Genomic DNA, 10,183 nt, shown 5'->3' with positions numbered 1-10,183 from the left:
AGAAGAAGGGCGGAAATGGTGGGGGAAAGGGAGAGAGGCAAACCATGAGAGACTCTTGAATGCTGACAAAAACTGAGGACTGATGGATGTGGGGGGGAGGGGGGATGGGCATGGAGGAGGACACTTGTGGGAATGAGCACTGAGGGTTATGTGGAAACTAATTTGACAATAAACTATTTGTCAAAAAAAAAAAAGAATATTAACTACACTCATTGGGATAATTATTTCACAGTAATTACCAAGTCATTTAAGATGTTGCACATCTTAAACATATACAATGTTATATATTCAGTATATCTCAATAAAACTGGAAAAATACTGATCAAAAAAAACACCATTAGGAGAAAGAAAAGACAAGCAACAAAGTAGGAGGACATTTATTTAAAAAAATTTTTTTTTAATGTTTTATTTCTGAGAGAGAGACAGCGTGAACAGGGGAGGGTCAGAGAGAGAGATGGAGACACAGAATCTGAAGCAGGTTCTAGGCTCTGAGCTGTCTGTCAGCACAGAGCCCGACACAGGGCTCGAACCCACCAGCCATGAGACCATGACCTGAGCAGAAGTCGGACGCTTAACCGACTGAGTCACCCAGGCACCCCTATTTATTATTTTTAATATTTATTTATTTTTGAGAAAATGTGAGTGGGGCAGGGAAGGACAGAGAGAGAACAAGACAGAGGATCTGAGGCAGGATCCGTGCTGACAGCAGTGAGCTGGATGCTGGGTTGAAACTCATGAACCTGTGAGATCATGATCTGAGCCAAAGTCAGTCACTGAACCAACTGAGCCACCCAGGTGCCCCAAGGAGGAGACATTTAAAATACACATATCTGCGGTGCCTGGGTGGCTCAGTCGGTTAAACTTCTGACTCTTTTTTTTTTTTTTTTCTTAAATAGTTTATTGTAAACTTCTGACTCTTGGTTTCTGCTCAGGTCATGATCTCTTGGGGTTCATGAGTTCGAGCCCCGAGTTGGGCTCTACGCTGACAGCACAGAGCCTGCTTGGAATATTCTCTCTCTCTCTGTCTCTCTGCCCCTCCCTTACCTGCTCTCTCTCTCTCTTTCTCTCTCTCTCTCTCTCTCAAAATAAATAAACTGTAAAAAATAAAGTAAAATAAAATACACATATCTGACAAAGATAGAAAACCATGTATCTAGAACTCTTGTAAATCATGAGAGACTGATAAACCACTAGAGACATGGGCAAAAGACTTGAATAGGTATGCCACACGAGAGACTATCTAAATGCTAATAAACAGATGAAAAGGTGTGCTCTACCGTTAAACATCAGGGAAATGCAAATTAAAAACACACCCAAAAGGTGAAAATTATAAAGACAAAAATACCTGCAAGGATACAGTACAGCTAGAACTCTCGATCACTGCTGCGGGTAGTGTAAATCGGTAAAGTCATTTTTGGCAGTGGTCTTTGGCAGTAGATCTCTGCTTGTATTTACTGAGAATGAACACACGCGTACCCTGTGCTCCAGCAACTCCACTGCTAGATGTACACTCAGCAGGAGTGACATGTACCCAAATCCTCTTAGTAGCACTGTTCATTAACAGTCAAAGCTTGAAACGACCCAAATGCCCACCAACGACTGAAGAGATAATGGTGGTATAGGTTCTTATTGTAACTCTAGATAGCGAAGGCAGGAAAAGACTGCTTCATGCAACAACATCGGTGACTCTTGCAGAATAATACTGGGAAGGAGGACAGAAGGCGTGATTCATGCATACAAATTTCAAAAACAGGAAAAACTGATCTGTGGTGGTAGAAGTCAGAATAGCGATTTCCCCTGAGGGCAGAGGGGCCAGTGACTGGTAGGGATTTCTGGGAAAGGGGTAATATTCTGTTTCTCCATCTGGGTGCCGGCTATAAGGATTTGTTCACTGAGCTGTACACTTAGAATTTGTGCACTTTGCTGGGTACATGTCATGCTTCTGTAAAAAATTTACTTTAAAATGATATTCATTGAATTACTAAAACTCAAATACAAAACCTAAATCACTAGTGGACAGAGAAATACAGATTAAAGTAATAATGAAATGTCGCTTCATTCAACAACATCTATCCCTAGAGGACATGTGGAGGAAAGGGAACTCTAACATATTGTTGATGACAATATGAAATGTTATAGCTGTTTTGAAAAGCAACCTGCAAACACCTATAAAATTAAACTCTCTCTATACACACATACACCTACATATATATGTGTGTGTGTGTATATATATATATATTCATAGAATTAGGATATATAAGGACATATATTCAAGGACATTTATAGCTGCATTGTTTTTGTGGCAAAAACACTGGAAGTAAAATTAATGCCTATAAATAACGAACAGCTGAGAAAATATAGCTTGGCCATACCATGGAATATTATGCAGCTGTTTTATAAAAACGGGAAATATAACGTTTTTCCCGAGAGGGATTTAGATGAGGTTTTATGAAGCAAGATGTAGAGAAGGGTAAATAATATCTCGTCTTTATATTTTGATTAAAAAAATGACAGAGAAGCAAAAACTCTTATGTATATGAGTGTGTGTGTGCACGCATGTGAAATGATCACATTAGCATAGAGAAAAAAATAGAAGATTCCATACTGGTTCACTAACATGGGTTGGAATGCTGTTTTATAGAGGGATGGGAGATGAGAGGGGGAAAAAGATTCCGAAAAGAAAAAGGGGGAACCAAAGTAACACATTCACACCTTTATGTGAAATTACCTGTATATGTGCATAAAGAAACTAGTAACTCTAAAAGACAGAGACCAAGGGGCGCCTGAGTGGCTCAGTCAGATAAGCCTGCAACTTTGGCTCAGATCATGATCTCGAAGTTCATGAGTTCAAGCTCCGCATTGGACTCTGTGCTGACAGCGCAAAGTCAGGAGCCTGTTTTGGATTTGTGTCTCCGTCTCTCTCTGCCCTTCCTCCACTTGTGCTCTGTCTCCCTTCCTCTTTCAAAAATAAATAAACCTTAAAATAAGTTTTTAAGACAAAGACCAAATAATTACTTTGTAGTCATTTTACGACAGAGGAAATAAGTTAGTTCTTTTGCATCTTCCATCTTTCAAGTCATTTCAGACATGTGAAAAATTTAATCCATGGTTATGAACCCCATGATTTGCTTCTAAAATATAATTAAGCTGTTTTTCTTCCTTTTGTAATGTTAAAATTTACAATATTTTTACTTAGAATCTTTGTCTTAAAAATGTGCAGTGCAATGATTATGGCTCGCCCTACCTTTCTTGCTTCATTTTTTTACAACACACAGTGCCAACTGACAGCATACCATCTGTGTATTGGCCTCCTGTCCTCCACACGGGAATGCACATGAGTGGAGGCAGGGCCTGGCCGTAGCGTTTGCCACTGTGTCACCAGTGCCTGGAGGGGTGTCTGGCAGACAGTAGGTGCCCACTTATCGGAGAGGTTTGAGGAAGAGAAAAACCACTCTTTTTTTTTTTTTTTTAATGTTTTATTTATTTCTAGGAGAGAGAGAGAGACAGCGTGAGCAGGGGAGGGTCAGAGAGAGAGGGAGTCACAGACTGAAACAGGCTCCAGGCTCTGAGCTGGCAGTCAGCACAGAGCCCGACGCGGGGCTCGAACCCACGAACCGCGAGATCATGACCTAAGCGAGAGTCAGACGCTTAACCGACTAAGACACCCAGGCGCCCTGAGTAGGTGCCCACTTAATGCCTGATTGGATTTCTGAATGAATACCCTTTCTATTTTGACTTTCCTCTACTTGACTCCACTTCACATACCCATGAATTCATTTAGCACATGTTTAAAGCACACTTGTGATGCTTGAAATAGGAACAAACAATGGAAGACCACATGACCCATTCCTCCCAAATGGCATGCGTTCTAGTGGGAGAAAAGGCCAGGAAGTCAGTGACTGTACATGCTATGACAGGTAAGCATGATGTAGTGACGGAGGGCTTAGAACAGGCACTTCACTCCCAATTCAGCCCATTTGGGGGTGCAAGTGTAGGGAAGCTTTCAGAAAGCAGTAATCCCACGAGGGAAGGCATCAAAGCTCTAGGGCAGTAAGCGAGGCCATATGGCAGGAGCCAGCGTGCCCAAGGGAATCCCACAGGAAGCCTGGCTGAGAGGGGCGAGATGGGGCAGGCAAGGGCTGGAAGGGCTTCTGGTTGGTATGAAGTTCAATGTCAAGTCCTCCTGATACAGTCATGACTGTCCACTGAGGGACCCAAATAGAATCACAGTATAAATCTCATCCTGTCGTCTCTGACAGAGTTGGGCTTAGGGAATGGGTCAAGGCAACTTGGTGCTAAATTCTCAACACCGTTTTTCTGGCAGAATTTGCTGGGTTAACATTCTCCTTAGGATCATCTCTGGGCTTCTGCAAGTGGATGTCTGCTACCATGACTCTGCTTAGGGAAGGTGAGATTCAAGACTCTAAGATGCTGCTGTAGGACCCAGTTCTCCAGTTCTGTATGGTTTGCAGAGCAAGAGGCAGCCCGAGAGTTTCCAGGGAGCCCACTGGTTTACCAGATTCCCAGATCAGGATTATTTTCTCCTCCCCAAGCCAGTGAGGAGCTAAGAATTCCTCCTCTCTATGCAGCAGTTCTATCTACAACATTAGTTGTAATGTTTTTTGCTCGGTGCACTAGTTCTCTTTTCCCAGCACCCCTAGGGTTAGGAATGAGAACATCAACAGTTACTATGAACTAGATTATTACCATGGCCCATTTAATCTTCACAAGGATCCTATGAGGTAATCACTATTATTATCCCCATTTCCCAGATGGAGAAACAGACCTGGAAGGAGAAATAACTTGCACAAAACCATACAGCCACAAGGTGACACAGCTGCACACCCTGACATCCCAGACTTTACCAACTTAGGGAACCATGCTTCCCTTTAATCCCTGATTCACACAGTCTGAGCTCCTGTCCCTTCCCAGCTCTGTCTGGATTTCCTGCGGAACGTTGGTGTGTTCGCCAAATGCCTCCTATGTTCTTCCCACCTCAGGGCATTATCTGGCTCTGAAACACTGCTTGCTCTTCTGAATGTTGCCTTTGTAGGTTCAGGGATCAGTTTCCCCAGACAAGTTCCTACTTTCCTTGAACCAACTCTTCCCCAAGTGTGGGAATAGCACTCTCCTGCCATTCCTCTGCTGATTGGAACTGAACACAAGCTGGCCAAAGGGTAGGCTATGCAGACGAGATTACTGCACAAAAGGTTACACTGCATATTAGCGATGGCTGCCCTGGGTCCAGAGGCCCAGTCGCCTTCATGGGGGCTCTCCACTGGCCTCCTCTTTCCCTTGATTCTTGCCCATCTCACTGGGGTACAGGCTGGCCTCCTTGCCTTCCCCGATCTACCTGTCCCCAGGTCTATTCCAAAAGAAGTGTCCTTAAGCATAACAACCCAATCTAAAATCCAACTGAATCATACCCTAAGGCCCACAGACAGGAGCCAGTTTTCTCTTACTTAATTCTAGGGCCCACCTTCCAAGTTCTTATTTTCCAGTCCTATGGTTAACCTCTTGCAAACATGAGTGACAATGAGAAATCAACTTCTTTCAAGAAAATCCCAGCCCTACCCCCAGGCATACAGTCTTGCCCTTTCGCCTTTAAAATATATCCAAACCCAAAGTTACAAATCAAGACGTTTCCCAACCTCTAGCTTACTTAGTCTTGAAAAATACCATCTGTGAGCTATCAACAGTCCCAGCCACGCCAAAACAATTTCTTTTTCCACTTTCCTCCAGCAACAGTGTTGATCAGACCTGCACAGGCTTTCTGTCACCCTCAGGGTCTCTTCCAAAATCTGTGACCCTATGTTTGAAGAGTAACAGAAACACCTCCCAGGAACAAGCAATATTATCCCATGAAAGACTGCCTAATCCAGTGACTGTGAAAGAAGTATTTCTTTAAAGGAAGTATGTTTCTGAGGAGGTACAATCTGTCCACCCCTCCCCACCTCCACCACTATCATTCAAGAAAACCTGTTAACATTGTTATACAGAGAAACTTAGCTCTTTGGAAATCCACTCCACTTGCTTTGCTTAATTAGAAGGGCTGTTGCCTAAGAATGAACCCAAGAACCCCCCTCTAGCAATAAAGAAAGTCACTTTGAACCTTTGAAATCACAGTTCTGTTCCAGCTTTGACCTTCCTTATCCGGCAGACTACATAAACCCCAGGACCAATTTTTGGTTTGAGGATCAAACTCATAATGTCTCGGCTTTCTCTTCTCTCAACAGCCCAAAGCAGATGGTCTAAGAGTGATAGTAGCTAATATCACTGTGTCATGCACTGAGCACGCACTGAGCGCTCCTTCTCATTTTTAAACAAGGAGAGTGAAACTCAAAAAGGTTAAATGATTTGCCCAAGGTCCCATAACTAATAACTGGGAGAGCCACCATTTGAACACAATCAGTCTGGCTCTGGCTCTCTGAACTGTGACTTACAGGTGGGGAATGAGACCCCCACCTAGCGAGGAGAGCCACTGAAGACACTTCCCCTTCCACAGCAGAACATGGATACCGTGACATTCTCTTAACACTGAGTGTGGTCCCTTTGGTTCTCAACATTGTTATTTCCTCTAGCGCTGGGTCACTCTCCTGGGCTGGGCACCTACCACAAAGGCTCACTCCCACAGCTCACTGGCCCCTGCGGTCACTGTGGTTCCTCATCAGCCAGCTCTCTGATGGGAGGCTGCAGGGGTCAGTTGGGGGAAGGGGGTGGGCAGGTGGGGGAGAGGGGATCCTGGAACTCAATCCAACTCAGGGGAAGTCACCAGTGTAAGTCATTCCTCTCTGTTTTTCTTTCTTGGCAGAGTCTTTCTCATGCCCTTTGTGTTCTCCAAGGGTTCTTTACTCCCTAAGTTTACCAAACATCCCAACAATTTGCAGAGGTGGAGCCTGACAACTCTTTATGGTGTTTCTTCATCAGAGTTTAACAGACACTCCTTTGCATCTGTGGTATTTGGTTGAGTAAGTGCATAGGCTACTTTATTTAAATTTTTTTACACAAGGGGTGATTTTAAGTATGTGTCATGTCTTGGATGAATGAAGTCTCAGAGCACCAAACATCACTGCAAGTGTGAATCCTGAACCATTGTTGCTAATGTTTGAGAGTCCACAGAGGACTAGAGACTGGCCACCAAAGGGACCGATGAGTGTTGAGTATGTTTCAATGTCGACAAGATGGAAGGCATGTGGGAATTGCAGACTGATGAGTGTGATCTCTTACCAGCAAAACACTAGAATGGACTAAAAAGCAGATAGTTTCTACACACTAAATCACTATGCACAAACATGGGTTCTCAACAAGTAGCTTACACTAAATAACCTACTCTATTTCTACTTGGTTATTTGACTAATGTGGATCAGGGACCACTATGGGTCAGCCGTTGTGAACCATTTGACAAAGCCTCTCTGGAAATCTTAATAGATAATATGAAGAAATGTGAGTTGGCTGCTGATAAATTAGATGAATTTGTAACTGGTTGAACAACTGTTCATAAAGGATGTTGATAAAATATTTTAAATCTGTAACTCAGACAAGAGTATTTATGACAAGCTTATCTGATTTGCAAACAATGCCAAACTAGGAGAGGTAACTAATAGTTTGACAAAATTGGATTAAAAAGACTCTTGGTAAACCAGAACTTGGGCTAAAGCTAACAATAACAAAGTGAATGGAGGTAGTGTAAAGTTTTTCACTTAGATACCAGGAAAAAAAAAAAAACCAGAAACAAAAACAAACAAAAAAAAAGTAATACAAACACAGGAAACGTAGACATAAATTAGCAGTAATTCCTGTATTAGAGGGGGGTGCTTTTGGCTGCAAGTAACAAAAATACCTGATTCCAGATGGCTAAGGCCATTTATCATCGCCTATAACAAGGAAACCAAGGAAACATAGCTTCAGGTCTGAACGCTTTACTTCTCTGTGACACTCTAGGCTAGTGGTTCTCAACCGTGGTGGAAGGGTAGGGGGCAGATTTGCTCCCAGGGGATGATTGGCAATGCCTAAAGACATTTTTGGTTACCACAGCTGAGGAGAGGGGGTATGCTACTGGCACCTAATGAGTAGACAGAGGTCAGGAATGCTGCTAAGCATCCTACAAAGTATAGCAAACCTCCAGAACAAAGAATTATGTCAGTAATGCTAAGAAACCCTGATTTAGAGTAATCCAAATTTACCCTGGGGGTAGGGGTGTCAATGGATTGCCTTCCTCAGAGTCACATGGGGGAGAGATGGAGAGCTGAACAAAACTGGGATTTGTTAGGAAGGAAGAGGGGAAGAAGCGAACATTGGAGAGTCCACCATAAAGGCAATGTATCCATATTAAAAATATCTATGGTTTTTGATGACTATGAACTGGGGTCAATGCTAGCTCACAGAAGGTCTTTGTATAAATTAGAAAAGGCACCCCCTTCCTCAGACACTTTACTGCCATCTGCTGGAAAATTATTATAAAATATATATATAAATCTACAATATGTTGTAAATAGAGCCCCCTAGAGTTGTGCAGTACATAAAATCAGAATAACTTAGAGCGTCTCTTCTGTGAGTCTAATACGAGCCAGCTGCGTGCATTGGCAGTCGAAGTACCTTAGGACTTTATGGACAGAACTGTATATTCCACATAAAGAAAGTAAAAAAAATATTTTATATTACTCAGACCATAGCTAGAACTCTTAATTAAATTTTTGGTTCCATAGTTCAAGATAAAGATGTGACTGCAGGAAGTTGGACCAGAGGAGGAAGAGTCAAGAAGTCATAACATATGAGAAGTGATTTGGAGGAGGAAATAAAGGAAATGGAGATGGAGATGGAGATGTTGAGTTTGAAGAAGAAAACACTAGTAGTGGACTGGAGAGTTCTCTACAATTATCTGAAGGTTGTTAAGGCAAGGGAGATCAGTCTGAAGCTGTGTTTCTTCAAAATGGAAAACTGAGTCCAATGAGTAGAACGAGAGAATAATGAGATCTCAAGGCTGAAAGTGACCTTGAGGGTCAGTTAATCAATCCCGCAAGCAATGGCATTCCCTCTACAGTGCCTCCCAGCAGTCATCCATCAGAACACCTTCAGTCAATCCTAAAGGTTTTTTTCGTTACATTGAATTCTGTCTCCTTTGACTTCTATCTATTATCCCTGGTTTCCTCAGCTGCTTTCTGATGACAAATAGTTTCGGAGAATCAGATCTGCTTTACATAAGGAATGTTTTACAACCAGGGTTTCCCCTCAAGGGCTTCCAATAGAAGATGGACCAACATTTGTCAGCAATCAGGTTTCTCAGCTATAAAATGAAAACGTTAAAACTAGATCTCCAGGCTCTTCCCTGGTATCCCAGTGGAGCGTGGCCTTGGGGCTACAAAATTAGGAGTGTGATGTGCAAATATAAAATTAACTATGTGGCTGCCAAGGTTTTCCTCTTGGTTCCTCACTCTCCTTGTACACATTTGCACAATTTGGTGCTTGAATGTATAGTAATTAATTTAATCAGTCCCCAACTGATAAACCTTCAGGCTGTTTCCAGTTTTTCATGATTGCTGCAATAAGCGTCTTTATGTATAACTTTTGGGCACTTATGTAAATATTTTTATAGGTTAAGTTCCCAGGAATGAAATCTCTTAGTAAAAGGGACAGACACTGCAAAGTTAGTCTTTCTTAATGATTTCCTGCAATTTATACTTGCACCCACACAAACACTGGACAATTATATTAAATCCTATCCATCACGCTGATAAACTTGAATTTTAATTTTAGTTTCTTTGACTATTCATAAGGTTGAGCATCTTTTCTTATGCTTATTGTATTCTATGAATTACTTTTCATCATCTTTGCCTATTTTTCTGAGTTATCAACATTATATAGAATTTTTTGTGTACTGTGGCTATTCTTTCCAGGTTTACATTTATCTTTTTGAGGCTTTTTAGGTCTTCTACTTGACAGAAGTCATTGATAAAATCAGATTTGATACAATCTAACCTTTATAACTTTATAAGGATAAATACAATATAGCTTTTATAACTAACTTTAAACAATCTATGTCTTACAACTTCTAGGTTTTAAATTATGATTAGAAAGGTGCTTCACATGGAAAGATTATGCAGGTATTCCCCAATGCTTTTATGGCAAGATGTTTTACATTTAATTACTTAATTGGTCTGAAATTTATTTCTGCATATGTTGTTAA

The sequence above is a fragment of the Hyaena hyaena genome, unplaced genomic scaffold (assembly GCF_003009895.1).
Source record: "Hyaena hyaena isolate Hyena2069 unplaced genomic scaffold, ASM300989v1 scaffold_1626, whole genome shotgun sequence".
Classification (NCBI taxonomy): Eukaryota; Metazoa; Chordata; class Mammalia; order Carnivora; family Hyaenidae; genus Hyaena; species Hyaena hyaena.
Note: the sequence above shows the minus strand (reverse complement) of the source record.